We start from the raw sequence: 16,587 nt of genomic DNA on the forward strand, positions 1-16,587 counted from the left end.
CCTGTGGATCAGAAAACAACACTGCCGTCAGCAAGGTTTCAGAGACGGAAGCACTGCAGCAGCTCCTCCCCGAGTGTTCGTCTTTGCATCGCTTTGGGAGGGGGTCACAAAAAACCCTCGGAGCCTCTTGAAGACATTGCACTTCTGTTGCAATGCAGAGGGATGCGGACAGTAGCACATTTTCAATGTGCCCTTGTTTCCCTAGTTTGGGACAAAAATCCTTAAACTTTCTGAGAGCTTATCTCTCTTTTGGCCTAATGTGTATTTGTGTGGCCCCCTTTCATTCTCACCTTCCCCCCAGGTTTCCCAGAGTTTAATTAGCCAAGGACGGGTTAACTACCTCCACTGCTAATAGTAGCTCAGCCTGTGTTGGCCAAGGGAACAAGAATAGGTTATAGTCACTGGCTGTTGATATAAATATACAAACCTCTGCCCTGGAAGGATTGAGTGCAGTCAGCAATTAAAGGCAGCTGACTGTTCCCTCACGAGTATAAAATGCTTCACAGCCTCGCCCGAACTATCCCAAGGACACCTTTGGGAGGGATCACAACCTGCAGCTGGGAAACACGCATCTTTGCTGAGAGCAAGAAATGATGTTCCCCCCACAATGCTGACATCACACCCCACTGACCCAGAAACAATTCAGATTTAGCACTCGTAATGCAAACTTGTGAGCATGTTCTTCCCAGGCTCCACTGACCCGTCCAATGAGCCATCAGAGCTGAAAAGAAATTTCTGACATAATTCCAGAAAATGTATCCACAGATCACTTTGAGCTGTAGGATCCAGGACCTGCCCAGTTTGGGAGGATTTCAGCTTTACCTGTGCTTTTCACACTTTGGTATTTAATTGTTTCAGTACAGGAAAAATACCTTCAAGATAGCCAGTGTGTATACAGATGATTTATCTTTCTCTCTCTTGAAATATCACTGCACTGCTCCTTATCAGTGACTAGTGTTACAGGCTTTGCATAGTCAAAGGGTAATTGGTACAGGGACTAGATGATCTTGGAGATTGATAGTGGAGTACAACGTCTTTCACCCTTAGGTTATCCCTTTGAATCCATCTCAAAATAGCAATAACTAAAAGCTATTACTGCTTAATGGCTTTGCTGCCCCCCTAAATTGATTTGTTTGTCTCGGTTTAACCGATAGTACAAAACCCTCCCCATCATAATCCCACCACTCAGAGTACTGACATTTTTGCTAACAGCTTCAGCAGGGAGATCATCGCCAGAAAGATTTAATTTCCATCCTCATACCAGGAAGACACTCGCAGCAACAAGGAGAAAATGCATGGGTGGTTGTGGCACATGAACTCCCTGTCTTCTAAATACTGGGGGCGAGACCTTTTAATGAACATCACTCCAGTGTTACACGGTCGTATCCACCAGTAAACCTCCGTAAAAAAAAGATGCTGTAGCCCTGTTTAATTGAATGGTTAATAGGGTACTGTGGTCCTCTGTGCCACCAAAGTGATGTCCAAAGTCCCTGGACCCTGCAGGATCACTGATCTACACTAAACATTTTTGATCATGTATATTAAAACCATGCTGGTTAATTTGTAGTAGTAGGTGGTACAAGCAGAATTTAATTTGTACTCCTATGGTAATTTGTACTAATGAATCTTAAAAAGCTTTATGAGCATTAATTCTTATCTTATAACACCCTTTGAGGTGAATGATATGCTCATGAATATTACATCTGTTTTAGAAAAAGGCCCTTTAAAGCACAGGAAAGTTACTGGTTTCTCCAAGGGTAATAGAAAAGTTACATCAAAGCCAGAAAATAACTTCAGATAATTGACTACTGATTTCTAAGTATAAGCATTAGGTAATATTATTTCCAGGTAAAAGATTCAGGTTAGCTTTTCCTCACCTTCCTCTTGCTTTCTAAGTGCAAACATGTTTGGAGCAACATGGAAATAGCTGCACATTTATGCAGAGAAACAAGACAAAAACTTTCTCGGCCTCAAAAGCAGCGCAACAAGGGACAACAGAGAAGCGGTGCTGTACCCTGTGCTGCTGGACCGGTCTCACTCACACCCTCAATGTGACAGACACAGTTTGGACACCCTGGTAACACAGGAAAGACAGAAGAAAAACCTCTTATGTCCTTCACCAGCACTGTACACATCACACTCTGTTCCTCTGGCACAGTGATGTGCACAGTATAGTACAAACCACATAAAAAAACCAAGAAATACAGACGGCCTACACTTAGTAATTGGATCTGTGAAAAGCAACACAAGTTTTAATCTCACCTCTCTAAGTATTTGCTTTCCAGTGACTCGTGCTACCGAAGCAAGCTGAACCCCCCCGAGCCCAGCCCCCCTGCTCCCAACACATCCCTGACCCTCCCATCGCATCCCAAAGCAGCATCTCCGTAACCCAGGAGTGCTTCCCACTCCTTCCCTCTGTGACAGGCACACGGTGCAGGGCAAGCCTTACAACAGGGATCCTTCTCTGTGAGGTTTTCAGGCAGTGAGGTGCTTTCTTTCTGTGCCAGCCCTTGCCTGTGCAGCGGTGGTTTCCAGACGAACCATACCATCACTTGTTTATCCCCATCCTTCCACCTAACCTGGTTGCCTATACTTTGGATGGAGTCATGCACAATACACTCACAACTCTGTGCATCTTAAAACATCTGTGGTAAGCAGCAACATCATTGTCACTGAGAGATTTCCATATCCACTGCAAAAATCTCAATGGAAACATTTTCCTGACACACTGACATTTCTGAGCAAATTTGCAGAAACTGTAGATGATCATTACATCTTAGCCATACCACTAGAAACACACCCTAACACCTCAACTGACTCACGACAGCGCAAAGTTCAGTGCTGCCAGGGAAAGGTCTGGTTAACAGGTACGTACCGACGCAAGGTAATGCTGGAAATCGTACTCCCTAGTTTGATTTTTCTCCCTCACTCTCACTGCCTTCCCATTACCACAGAACATTCCTCCCGGAGATCATGACCCTCCTCAGCCTGCCGTCCCCTGCCACTGCTGTTATCATGTAGTTTGCCTTCTTGCCTCTTCCACCACTTGGATCACGTATAAAAGCACAGCAAGGAGTTGATTCAGATATTGGTCTTTTATGGACATCTTCCACATTGTCCAAGTCTCCAGCAGTCGTCGGTCCCCTTTGCTGGAGGGCAGTCACGTCACAAACCTGGCTCCTGCTCCGGGGTGTTTCACGGACGGGCGCTCGCACAACAGGTCAAATTCCCCATGCCGGCTGCTTTACATCTCCTCAGCTGGGATTATTTGCAACTCAGAAAAGTGCATCCAATCAGGAGAGGAAGCCCAGACAGCTGAAAGACAACTTCCCTTTTTTCCTGAGCTGGTAGGAAAAGGTGATGGGTGACCAGTGGGAGCAGAAGGGGGAACAACCTTCTCGTTCCCCTGCCATGGACCCTTCCCCAGCGCAGCGGCTCAATGGGCAGTGGCACGGCTCCTCGCCAGCTTTAACTCTCTACATGCCTCAGACACACAGACCATCTTTCCTTGAACACGTCTGTACCCGCAGCAGGAGGAGGAAGGTACCAGCTGCCCACAGACTACAATTAAAAGCTTGACTGCCCCTTTCACACCCAGATGGTGCAAAATGAACCTGAAAACACGATTACAGGCGCTGCATCGCATCCCTGCTGCCAGCACCTGCTGCCCAGAATTAAATCCCTCATTATCACCCCCCAAATCTGGGAGCTCAGCAGAGCACAGGAATATTCAAACCTTCTGCCTTCAAAACAAAAAAGAAAAAGGATTTTGCTTTAATGTATTTTTAAATAAGAGCGAGCTGCCTCTCTGTTTCTTTGTTTAAGATCAGATTACTTACCTGGGGCAGGTTGGGAAAGCAACATCTACTTCCCGAGCCTCTCCAGGGAAGCTGGCCAGCTGTGATGCCCACAGGTCAGTTGCTCCACCACGGGGCAATCCCTTCCAAGGATAACCTGCTCACCCCTGAAGATAACCTGCTCACCCCATCGGTGGAGCATGGAAAAGGACAGGTGTGACCGTGGATTAGTATTCCTGACTGGCAGCAGGGAGGCACCGTTCCCAGAGGCTGAGGTCCAGCCACATCCCCACGGATGATGTCCACCCTACGGACGCTCTAGGAGATGTTTGGCCAGGACAGCACAGCACGGTGCGCGTGGGCAGCCGGCTGCTCGGTGGCAGGGTTGTAAAGCTCACAGCTCTAGCTTCTCTCCCGTGCAACTGGCAGAGCGGGTGAAAAACACTCTACGTACCTTCCCCCTCCCCAGCTCCCTCCCCTCCAAACTGCTGCCAGGCAGCTTCAGCGGCTGTATCACCCACACATCAGTAACAAAAACATACAGGAATGATGGTTTTTGAAAGCCGAAGGAAAGTCCAGGACACATCAGATGTCACAAATACTGAAAGGCTAGGCAATAGCCTCTCCTAAATTCACAGAAAGGATTAAAAAAACCAGCTTCCTCTCTGAGGGAAGAGAAAAAAGCTGAAAACTATGAAAGATTTAAGAGCTATGAGCTAATCAACTTTAAAAGGTCCCCTGTGCTAAATGGAAAAGATGCAATGCCAGAGCACAGGTCATTCTCAGTACAATCACCAAGTTAAATTAGTATCTGAATAAAAGAATGCTTACATAGCTAACAAAAAGTTTCCGTGTGTACCAAGGTACAAGATGAAATAAAAAAATAAATTAAAAAAAAAGGGACCCCACTTTTCTGCAAGGGACCCCAAATTCTCTTTTCTAGTTTATCACCAGAAATGATGCTGAATAGTCCAAGAAAAACTCTCAGCACCTGGTAGCTTCATTTTATGCGACATAAATAATGGCATAAAATTATTCTAAATTATTTTAGAATAGCCCAGTGTTAAGATATGGAGTTGGACCATTTTGTTATGGGCGGGTACATAATACCTACTCTTTTATAATAATAAAAAAGTCTTTCCAAAAAAACTTATGTCTAAATACTGCCTATCTCTTCTTTGCTCGGCTCTCAGAGCAACATGGGTTTCTTTGCTTATTAGTATGTATCAGTATATTAAAATCTGTAAAATGTTCTTTTTCTTGTCCAGCCTCTTTGCAAAGCAGTTTGTCATATTTAAAATATGACATAAACACAAAGATTGTACTCACTTTAGAGTAATAGCATTTTTCAGCAGCATGGATTATTGAATTTAGAAAAGAGTGAGTTTCCTGGAGCTCATTTTATTATTTACTTCAGGATGCAGATATATCTGTTGTTTCTCTCAAGTGACTTTAAGAACATTTTTCCAAGACCTGCGGCACTGCTTTCCTTTAAGTGATTTTTCTCCAGTTCCATCATGGATCCAGTGTAAACTACTCAGGAAAAATGTATGTATTTTGCCAAAGGGAGGGCTCTGCCTCTCACCCCTTCCTGCCCAAAAAGGCAGTTAAAACTCAGTCAAAGGTGTCCTTATGAAAACCACACCAGCAGTATCTGGAAAACAGCAAAGCCCTACCAAGTCAAGAACAATATGCTTTTGATTCATACTTTTCTTTACAACATCAATACTATTTTGGAGTTAGATTTTATACCAGTCAACATTTTGAACTGGACACCTACATAAAATTCTGGTAGCTTATATGTTGGTCTCTGCTTTTTTTTTTTGTTTTGTTTTCATTGCATATTTTATCGTACCAAGTAAAATTATTCAGTTTTCATACGGACAGTTGTGTGATTCATCACCCTAAGTATCAGCATGGTCTGGGACATCTGAAAACGTTTTCTGGGCTTCCCCCCCCGCCAACTTGTTGCTATTAATTACTTCAACAATGACTATTTAGAGTCTCCCAGGGAGCATCTGCATGACAGCTGCTCATCATGCTTCCCACCACAACCAGATTGGACTGACTGATGTCACTGCTCCACCGCAGCTGGTGGCCGCCTGCAGCCGGACCAACAGCCAACCCCACCGGCGGCGATCGTGGGTACACAGCGACTGCAGCTTCCCCAACTGCTTCGTCAAGCGCGGCTCTGTCGCCCGACCTTCACCGTCAGCTTCACTGAACGTAAATCCTCAGCTGCCTGGCAACTCTCGGGCGATGCCTTGTTACCACCAAAACCAACCTCCGAAGTTGCACCTGCTGAGCAGAATGCTTTTGAAGAGGCATGGACACATGGAGACCAGCGATGAAGATCAGAGGCACTTTCAAGTCGTATCTCCTTGTACGAAGACAACTGTTTTTCTTCCCCTCCTACTTATCTCTTTGCCACGTAGCCCTGACCCCCTTTATCCAATATGCAGGTTATATACTCACCACTTTCCATATAACATGACTTGGTTCTTTTATTTGGCTTACCTCGTTGAAATTTCACAACTTTAGCACTCTCCCCGTCCTCTCTTTCAACACCTGCCTGCACACACATGTCAAAACAATTCAGTACAAGTGAGCTCAACTCTCAAGCAAGCCCTCATCAGTTGAGCACTATTTACATAACAAAACAATATCTATTGTTTGATAGGGGACAGTGCCTGTGTGCAAACACACATGCATGAGATGTCTCACTCCCATTTGCATAAAATCAGTTAGGAGGTCTTTCCAGCTCACTGCTGTTTAATAGGAGTGCTGGAGCCCAACCTTGGGAACGAAGCAGACACGCGGCTGCACTCATGGGAGAGCGGGCTTTTATGTTACGCTTACGCACAGTGGGGCTTCTAGATGGGAGAACTGTCCCTCACCATCATCTTCTGTGCAGGAGCCACCTGCCAACCAACTAAAAGGCCACACAGATCCCACTCAAGCTGACTGCAGAACCTCACTGGGAGCCAAAATCCTTTCCATAACAAACTCCCTTTCCTCCTCCGCTGCTCTTCCCTTCATCCTTACCACCAAGGGTATGTCCTCCGCTGCCAGGAAAGGCCTCCTGACTTCCCTGCTCCACCTCCATACCAGAAAGATGGTTTTAAAGACACTGCTTTTCAAACTACCTATAGCATGGGCAGTATCTGACATTCAGTTTGGGGACCCTGCTGCCCCCGTGTCGTGGCGGTGGTGCAGAGCTCTCCTCCTCCTCGTGTCTGCTCTGAACCCTCCTCCCTGCCAGCACAAGCAACCCCACTCTCTCCCAGCCAGCACATAATGGCAACTCAGGTAAATATTGCAAAAGACATGCTGGAAAATTTCAAGAAAAAATTAATTCCTACATTTATAGATTTTTCCCAAGGCCAGAAAACACCGCTACAATAATCTAATGCCAGCCGGCACCAAGCCACAAACTTCTATTTGAGCTAGATCCTATCTTTTATGAACATGAGTAAAGATGTGCAGCCAGGCAACAATCAGAAAATGCTCTGACTGACAGAGTAGGAAAGAAGAAAACACACATTTACCAGCTTCAAAATATTTTGCAGCTGACAAAAGAGCATTGGAGATGTTCTTCCTCTTCAAGAAAAACACGACCTAGGAGCTGCCAGCAGCGATGACACAGTCTCTCCTGTACCATCACAGCTGACGTCTTGGGAGAGCAGTGGGAGATGTGGTGAGGTAGCTGGATCGGTGCCCCCCCAGTTCAGTGCTGAATCACAGAGACACCATGAGAACCCGAGATGTTACGGTATTAGTACAATATTCCTCAATATCGCTAGGCATCTGGCATGAGTGCAAGACTCTGGCAGGCAGTGTGTCAATTAAAAGCTTAACGACGCTCAAGCTGAAAGTCAGTGGATGAAATCCTAGGAATGGAGTGGCCAAGGTGGGAGAGAGACATATTCAGACAAGCATGGGTGGAAATGCTGAGTATGTCAACTGTAACCCATGCAGCACCATAACCCTGGTTATGGTGCACACTGTTACCCTCGAGAGAAGGTAATTTTTCCAGTTGTGTCCCATCACGGGGTACTGCAACAGCAACAACATCATCCAGGGACCTGGCACACCCTGGAAAATGGGCAAGCAAGAGAAACCGAGCGCAGCGGGGAAGCAAACATGGAAGTCACATTCCACTGCATGGGGCATGGTATCACCCCACCAGTCAGCACATCTGGGATGGAAATTCTCACTTCCTAAACCCATGTGCTGATCCCCCAGCCCCACTGTCGAGAAGCTGGTGTAACACCCAAGAAAAAACATTGTCGGTGGGCTAAAACTAGCCGCACCTGATTCACACAGGGAACCGCTTTAGGGAAGGTCCAAAACCTGCTGAGCCCACCAGAAAGCTCCCTCTGGCCTCAGCAGACTTTGGAAGAGCCCCAGAAACGGTCTCCAAATACTGGGAAACAACTTAAAAGCATCTCTGAGGAGATCCTAGTAAGGAGAGAGACCAGCCTTTAGTGACCACAAAGCCTGCTGAAAAAGTGGGGGTTTAGGGACTTTATCCTATCCTATCCATGAGTTTGGGTCAAAGGTAGCAAAGACTCTCCGATGTTGTGCATGAAGCCTCCATGCTGCACACTTCTCATGGTGCTCAGTGTTTTGGGTTACACAGCAGCAGGTGAAGGGGACAAAGCTTTTCTCTTTGGACCACAGGCTCAATTCTGCACCAGGTTAGGTCAGCTACCAAACCTGCTGTTTCATGGCTGTGCAGGATCCTACGCAACACCCACAGAAGGTCCTTTCTCCAATTCTAGTGCAAAGATTTTCATAAATGACAAAAATGTGCAACACATATTAAAGGATACATTTGTCAGCAGTCTCAGCAAATAGACTGGACTTCCATGTCATTTCTTACACATGGAGAAATATTATAGTACAGAAATGAGGGCAATAAACAGAGATTTCAATGCTGTCAGTGTTGTACCCCAGACAATTACTGCACTCGCTTCTTTTCCCCACAAAATAAGCCATTTTATCAAAATGATCCCTAATCTTTTTCTAATATATTAATGAATATAATGAAGCATAGAAGACCATGGCCCACGGATGGTGATCCCTGTCCCACTCCTGTCTTTCATTTCCTTCATTGCTTTCTATTCTAGATAAAAAACACTGAAGGTTTTTTGCCCCTTCCCTCTAGATCACTTTCTCCAGCTCTTCTTGTTCATCCTCTGCTGTATTTCTTTTGAGGCTTGGTACTCAAAACCACACAGAGTACTTACAGAGGACTCTTGAAATGAGCAGCCCTAAAGGCAACCTGGTTACAAGGGGAGAAATACTGAACAGAAGATGTCTGCTGAAGTACTGACAGAAAAAATGCCTGCTGGCCTGTGAGCCTGGAAACTGCCAGCCTGGGAATCAGCAGCATCCTTGAGAAGTGCAGCCGGCATCTTTGAAGTGCAGCTGGGTACCTAGAAACTGGAGGCATCCTGAGATACCATCAATAAGCACAAAAACAAAGGACTGTAACAGCAACTTATCATCTGAAAAGGTGAAAAATAGCCTGGAAAAAGGGGAAAACATCCTGAGAAAGTAAGAATAGGTAACTGCCATTGACCATTCTAAGTGCAAGAACAGGAAAACAGTCTGGAAAATAAAAATTGGTCAGAGAGAACAGAAAACATCATCATCTATTGGCTGTTCCGGGTGAAAAATAGGAATTAACAGCACTTACTGGCTGCCTGAAGAGGTGATATCCTACACCCTCCTATGTCTCTGTGATACAGAAAAGACTTTTTTACCCAAAATGGAGCTTTACCCTCTGAGAACATCCTGTGCTGCACATACTTTTCCTTTTCCTAAACAGGTTGAGCTCCCTGCATGAACTTTCTACACGATCTCCTAGATAAGTTCTTGGACCCTCACCAAGGATGCTTGGCTGACTCCCAACTCCATGACAAGGATCACCTTTGAAGTGAGGCTCTGCCTTTTACTTTATTGGTCCCCCCCAGGACCACTTCTGGGGCCAGTTTGGTTTTTCCTCCCACTTCTGAGATGGTTTGGTCCCCTTCTGGGACTGCTTTGATGCACTTTGTATTGGTAATATGATGAACATACATATATATGCATAGAAGTAACTTACCATAAGTGTATCTGCTGTTATACTATCAATAAGTTTACTAGGGATAAGTTTGTAGTAAGCTGTAATATTATATATATACTTGTTGCTGCTATTATTGATTGCTGCTAGTAATTTGTAATAGCTTGATATATACATATATTCACTGTCTTGATCACAGGTATAGTTGCTAGTGGTGAATTTTGTGTCATTTTTTGTAACCTTAATAAAGCAGAGAAGTTTAGAGGATGAAACCTCCGTGTCCTTGTGTGTTACAGAATCCTGCAAACCCACGGTTGCAATCTCATTACTCCCACAGGCCAGGTAACCCTTCAGATCATGACAGTTCCCCAGTGAATAATTCCCTCTGGTCTCCTCCACAGCTCCATTTCTGCATCCCAGAGCCCCAGAACCAGGCTTGCCTTTCCTTGCAACTGCATCAGACAGATCAAATTCACTGCCCAGCTCACTCCAAACTCTCAGATCTGTTCCTGCACTCTAATCAGTCATTCCCTGCCTTGTAAGAAGCAGAGATCCATCTTAGAGCCAAGCAAGTGTAGTGCTTTGCACTCACCTCTGCAGAGTTATCCCCTTGATTTTGTGTCTCCTCCCCACACCACCCCCCTTGCAGAGCTTACGGGTCCTTTCTGTTCCACCACCCCACTTGTGAACTAAGGGTTCTATCTTTCAGAAACAGGGGGCACCAAGAAAAACACATTTAAGTGAGTGTGAGTAGCCCAATGGCCCTATTGTAATGCCCATTTCTGTGTAGTTACGCAAGCAGGAGGGACAGAAGCAGTAATAACTTGCAAAGCCAAAACCTACAAACATTTCAAGCAGCAACAGAGAGAGTATCTACTTGGAAATCCTTTTTTATTGTGTTAAAGGAGCATTATATCCTATTTTACAACATGCTGCAATCCTCTCAGGACTAAAGTAATTACCTTCATTAGTAGCAACCCACAACTGCTTAATCAATCCAAAATATCCAGATAACTTAAGTCAAATCCTTGCGAAAAACAAGTCTGGGTAATAACAATAACATTTGCTAAAAAATAATTAAATAATATATTTTGGACAGGGTTATATGCATCACAACAGATTTTTGGTTTTTCTGCTTTACTGTATGGTGCTATTAACCCTAAGATCTTTTGGTGCTGATGGCACGGCTGATCTTGTTTCCATGTCGGCTTGCAAGGGCAATAGGAGACAGCTGTGCAGGGATTATCTCAATGGAAAATCTCTGGCAAGACCCGAAGTTGCACTGGGGGGGAGCATGTTAATGAGGGAGGCTTTAAGAGGAGAAAGACCCTCCTTAGACACTGAGAGTTAGTATTTCTTCCCCAATAACTCACGCACAGGCCTTGGATCAGAGGTCTCCATCATGGAAGCTGAGGTCAGCGAGACCAAAGTGCTGGAAAGGAGCGATGCCTACTGAGCTTTCACACTATTCCCTCCTCCTCCCCAAATGAACTTGTAGTACAAAGAGTTTTTACTTTTTTCCTGTTAAAAAACAACCTCAAGGGATGCTTTCTTATGGGTTACAAAGGTGCATCTTCCATAGGTAAAACATGTATTGACTGGCTTCCATAATTCCTTTTAATCTACGCCTTCCCGAATCACGGCTTCCCATCCACCTCTGTAGCTCACAAGGCACTGGAGTGTAACTAGGAGATCTGCTCCCCACACAGCAGTGACGCCCCGAGATGCAAGACTTCCAGCCTGGGTCCCTGGGCAGGTCCCGCCTGGTGTCAGGTACCACCCTCTCCCAAGTCACCATCTGAAGCAAGCTCTCTAACTTACCATGGGAAAATCTTCCTCTGCTGGGGAAGGTGACTGAGTTACTTCACGTATTTTCAGACACCAATATATGTATTTGTGTTGTGGGAGAACAGAGAATTTTCTCTTCGTATAGATGTGATCCTGGCTATCACCGTATACAGTGCCCCTAATTTTGATGTTCATGTTAGCAGGCAGTAAAATGAACTCTGAATATCTTCAGGGTTTGGCCCTTTCGTGTACAACACCCATCAAGGACAATATATACAGAACAAATGGCAAAGCATATGCAAGTACTACTTACTTCATAAATCTATTTGCAAGTTGCGAAAAATCAATCACTAAGGGCTAAATACATTTTCCTCAAAGAGAATCATAAATCAATTCAGAAGCTTTCTGCAGATGTCTTATTTCTCATCCAGTTGCTACACCTGAAGGGGCTGCACTGGAGAAGTCTGATGTTACTGCTTCGAATGGTTGGGAACTCTCTTGAATGGGTCCAGAAAACTGCATAATTACCAGTATCTTTTAAAAATACCACAACTACCACACTATGAACTACCTTCTGAATCTCTAGGTCTGTCTAGTAGCAGAATTTCAGTATTACACAGATGAAGAATTTCACCACCGAGAGGAAACACATTTTAAAACAACAGCTTAACTGCACAATTAATTCTTCATGTAAAATGCTGATGCCAGTGAGTACTGTACTATCCCTGTTGCAGTAAATGTAATAGATCTAACATATCTGCTCTGCTTCACTGATAATTAGTGTAAGCAGGGCCATTACAAATTTATGAATCAGGAGCCCTGACTGCATATATGATCCATCAGAGGCAGTTTTAACTGACTTCACCATCTGACCCAACATTGTAATACAGAAGTGTCACCACGAAGTATCCAGCCCCATTTGCAGTGTTTTCTGGGGGCCTGCTATTGAGCAGATGTTTAGTACCCTTGCCAGGAGCCCCATACAACCTTGTGAGAATTCCCGAGAAGCTTGGCAACAGTTCATGAGGGACAGACAATTCTACCTAACTCACAGAATCACAGACTGGCTGAGGCTGGCGGGGATCTTTGGAGGTCATCTGGTCCAACCCCCTCACCCAAGCAGGGCCACCTAGAGCTGGTTGCCCAGGACCATGCCCAGATGGAGGCATGGTCCTCCAAGGATGGAGACTCCACAACCGCACTGGGCAACCTGTGCCAGAGCTCGGTCAGCCTCTCAGTGAAGAAGTGTTTCCTGATGTTCAGAGGGAACCTCCCGTGTTTCACTTTGTGCCTGCTGCCCCTGGTCCTGTCACTGGGCACCACTGAAAAGAGCCTGGCTCTGTCCTCTTTGCACCCTCCCTTCACGTATTTCTGTACACTGATGAGATCCCCCCGAGCCTTCTCTTATCCAGGCTGAACAGTCCCAGCTCTCTCAGGCTTTCCTCACAGAAAAGATGCTCCAGTGCCTTCGTGGCCTTTTGCTGGAAAATTTATTAAGCTACAGTCACCTTAAGCCATTGAAATGAAACACGTGTTTAAAATTGCATGCACGCTCATTGGGTGAAGGTTTACACTACATGAAGAGGAAATTACTTCGTCATCCAGAGAACAGGAAAGTCTGTAAAACAGCAGGGTATGGTATGCACTACTCACAGAATAGTTTGCACAGCAAACAGATTAATTCATTACACTTGCAATCTAAATGGTTTCTCTTGGAACGAGACTAGGAAAGCTAGAGGTTTTCACCAGTGGGACTCTAAACAGCAAGACAGCATCCCTAGTGCAAGCACACTCCCGCAGCACGCCATCCTGGAGCACACTTGTGTTTTTTTCTGAGCACTACTGGCATTCTTGTCTACTGTCTCCTTGCTAGGTTCTTTGTTGTCTTCTGCTTCTTTTCATGTGCACAGAGCTCCAAACCCAGTATTCCACATGGCCAGTCCATGCTCAGCCCTGTGCACTGCACGTTTGGATCACTCTTATAGGTTCTTTCCCCCACCTCTTCTATACAGGAAGGTTTTTCCAAATAAATTTTAAGAAACAATCAGGTTCACTCCAGCTCCAGTGAAATTTGAAACATCTTCACAAAAGGATTAAAAGCCAGAAACATTGGGATTCCTCTGTCATCCACCCAAAAAACAGAGCTATATTTTCATGAATTCTTATTTTAGAGGTTGTATGGCATGGACTACACTTTTAAGACAAGAGTTCACTTACAAGTTTTACCACAGAGCTACAATTCACGGTAACAGTTCAAAAATTATCACTTCCATTACATTAGACGGTGTTCCTCCCAAAACAGTAATTGATGACTGAAGCTAAATCTCAGATTCATGAGAACAAAAGAGAAAACAAACTGATTGCAAGGAATTATTTGGCGCCGCCTCTGCTCTGTCACACATGACTGAACGCAAATTTTCAGGACTCTCCAAAACTCAGGGGTTCTCTGGACAGTGCTGTGACACCAGATGTAAAGAAAAGGGTTCACTGGGCAGTGCAGACATCTACCACTGACTTACTCAGCTAGGCTCCCTTTATGGTCAACAAAGGACGTGATCCATGTCATCCTAAAGTACGTTTCAACTGTCAGATGAATCACACTCTAAAATTACCTACCTCATTAAGCATCATCTCGGATACTGCACTATAAACATCCAAAGTTAGATTAAATGAATTCTATCCACAGTATCTGGGAGAAACACTTAGCTTTCTGCAATTTGCTAGAGGATTTTTATCTCCCTGACTTCACCATGACATCTCCTGTCAATGGTAAATCACTGTGATTTATTTAGAATTAAAACACTCAGATTGGAAAAGAAATGCAAAAAACAACTGGTGCAGAAAGTATCAGCAAATCTCAGTAATGGCTTGCCTTCTGCATGGACTTCAGAAATCACACCACGCTCTCAGGTTTTATTTTCTAAGCCCTAAGCTGCTTCTGGTGATGATCCCACAAGCCCGGCTCATCCTCCAGCATGGAGACTGCCTTATTTCCCAGAAACAATAAAACAGCTTAGCGCATGGAAAGCCCCTCCTTGTGCAGCTGATGGGGCTTTCTAGGGGGACAGTCTCTGGCTTTCTCTTGAAAAAGCCAGTCATCATCACAAACCTTATTCCAGCACGTGCACAGTGCACTACTGCAACATGCTATACACAACCAGGTCAGGAACAAGTGCATTATATGACATTAAACATGTACCTTATTCAAAGTCCCCTAGATGCAATTCCCTCTCAAGTGAAGTAGGGTAACTGGACCAAGCTAAGTTATTTATTCTCTCCATGTATATCACATTTACTTATATGCACAAGCATGTATATATATGACAGACCTGCAGCTCATTTCTATATCCATCAGCAATTTAACAGTTAAAGAATATTACAGAATTAGATCCTTCAGTCATTCTGACTCCAATAAAACACTTCTCCACCTCCCTATCCACTCACATACGCTTTCTATGTGTAGCTGAGAGGATGAAAATACTATTTTACACATACATACCTACACAGGCATGCAGATACATACAAGCATGTAAAAATACAGATCTTGCTTCTAAGGAACTATGTGCATTCTTACAAAGTGTTCAGGCTTTTAACATTGAGAACTCCAGAGGCTAAAGATTTTAAGGAACTACATCTCCAGATTTTGGTCTTTCTTCTTCTCCATCCAGCACTACAGTCCTGGTTTGCACACCAGGGAAGTGGTAGGCACTGCATACACATCCATGCAAGTTGTCAAAAACACAGTCTTCCACAGAAAGCATTACAGGCTCCATCTATCTGAAAATCAAGTATCTCACAATGCTTTCCTGTACCTAAGCATTTATCCTGCTGAAGCATTCATATAGCTATGATTCCTTTTGAAGTAGAAAACAGAATAAATAAAACAAGTAATTGCAATCTATGTTTCTAACAACATATTGCTTGGTCTGCCATTGCTTTAATTATGGGACTTTTAGCAAAGATTGGTTTGGGGTTTTTTTCTTCTTTCATGTATATCAAAATTGTAGGTGCCTTGATATGTCAAGCAGGACTATTTCATTTTCACATATTTGCTGCTAAGAGAGCCTCAGAAGACACACAGCTTGATTTCACTCAAGGTTCAGGAAACAGCATTGCTGTACCATGCATAAGAAGTTAATAACTGATACTCTATATACCTTGGACAAATATCCCAGCCAGTCAAGCACTCCACAAAAGGAAACTCCCCAGACTGCCCCGAGGGAAACCAGTCACTGAATCTCAACCATTTTCTCCCAGCTGGGTCTGGGCAAAGCACAGGTGATGTGTCTCAAGGGATGGGCTCCACAGGCAGACCTCTTTCAGCTGTGTAAAGGCAGGAGTGGTGCCCGGGTTCAAACGCCTGGGCAAGGCCTGGACACTGAAGTCATCTCCCTCCAGCCTCCCCAGCTGCTGCCTCATACTCTGTAGCATCCCACTGAGTACGCGATCCTTTGAGTCTACAAGTTCATCTCAAAGTCTAGAGCTACAACTTACAAAACACCTAAGGATGTGCTTTGCAGTGGGTTTCTGAACACAGTCATTCACTACTCAAAAGTAAAAGGCAATTGACAATCACTGAGAAAACAGCAAGCATCCTGAAGGTGTTCTCTGTCTCCCTCTGCCATTGGAAACTGTTGTCCACCTGTGTCCTGGAGAAACAGCTCCCCTGCTTAAGCGAATGAACATGGCCCACAAAACAGGACATCTCCTTTCCTGATACAGCTGTCCAGGTATTTTCTTTCCCATGCAGCCTTCACATCAGCCCCAGGAGCTGGTCCCTCCCAGGTGATCTTTTCCCTGACAAATCAGCTCTCCTTCCTAGGAGCCAGTGTCTTGCTTAGGGAAATCCCATTTCAATAGGATGCTTGACACTTTTCTTCACTAGCCTCGACCCACCGGTCCTGAGAAATGCAGTTCAACAGGGGTGTACAT

The sequence above is a fragment of the Haliaeetus leucocephalus genome, unplaced genomic scaffold, assembly GCF_000737465.1.
Source record: "Haliaeetus leucocephalus isolate CR32 unplaced genomic scaffold, Haliaeetus_leucocephalus-4.0 Scaffold195, whole genome shotgun sequence".
Lineage (NCBI taxonomy): Eukaryota > Metazoa > Chordata > Aves > Accipitriformes > Accipitridae > Haliaeetus > Haliaeetus leucocephalus.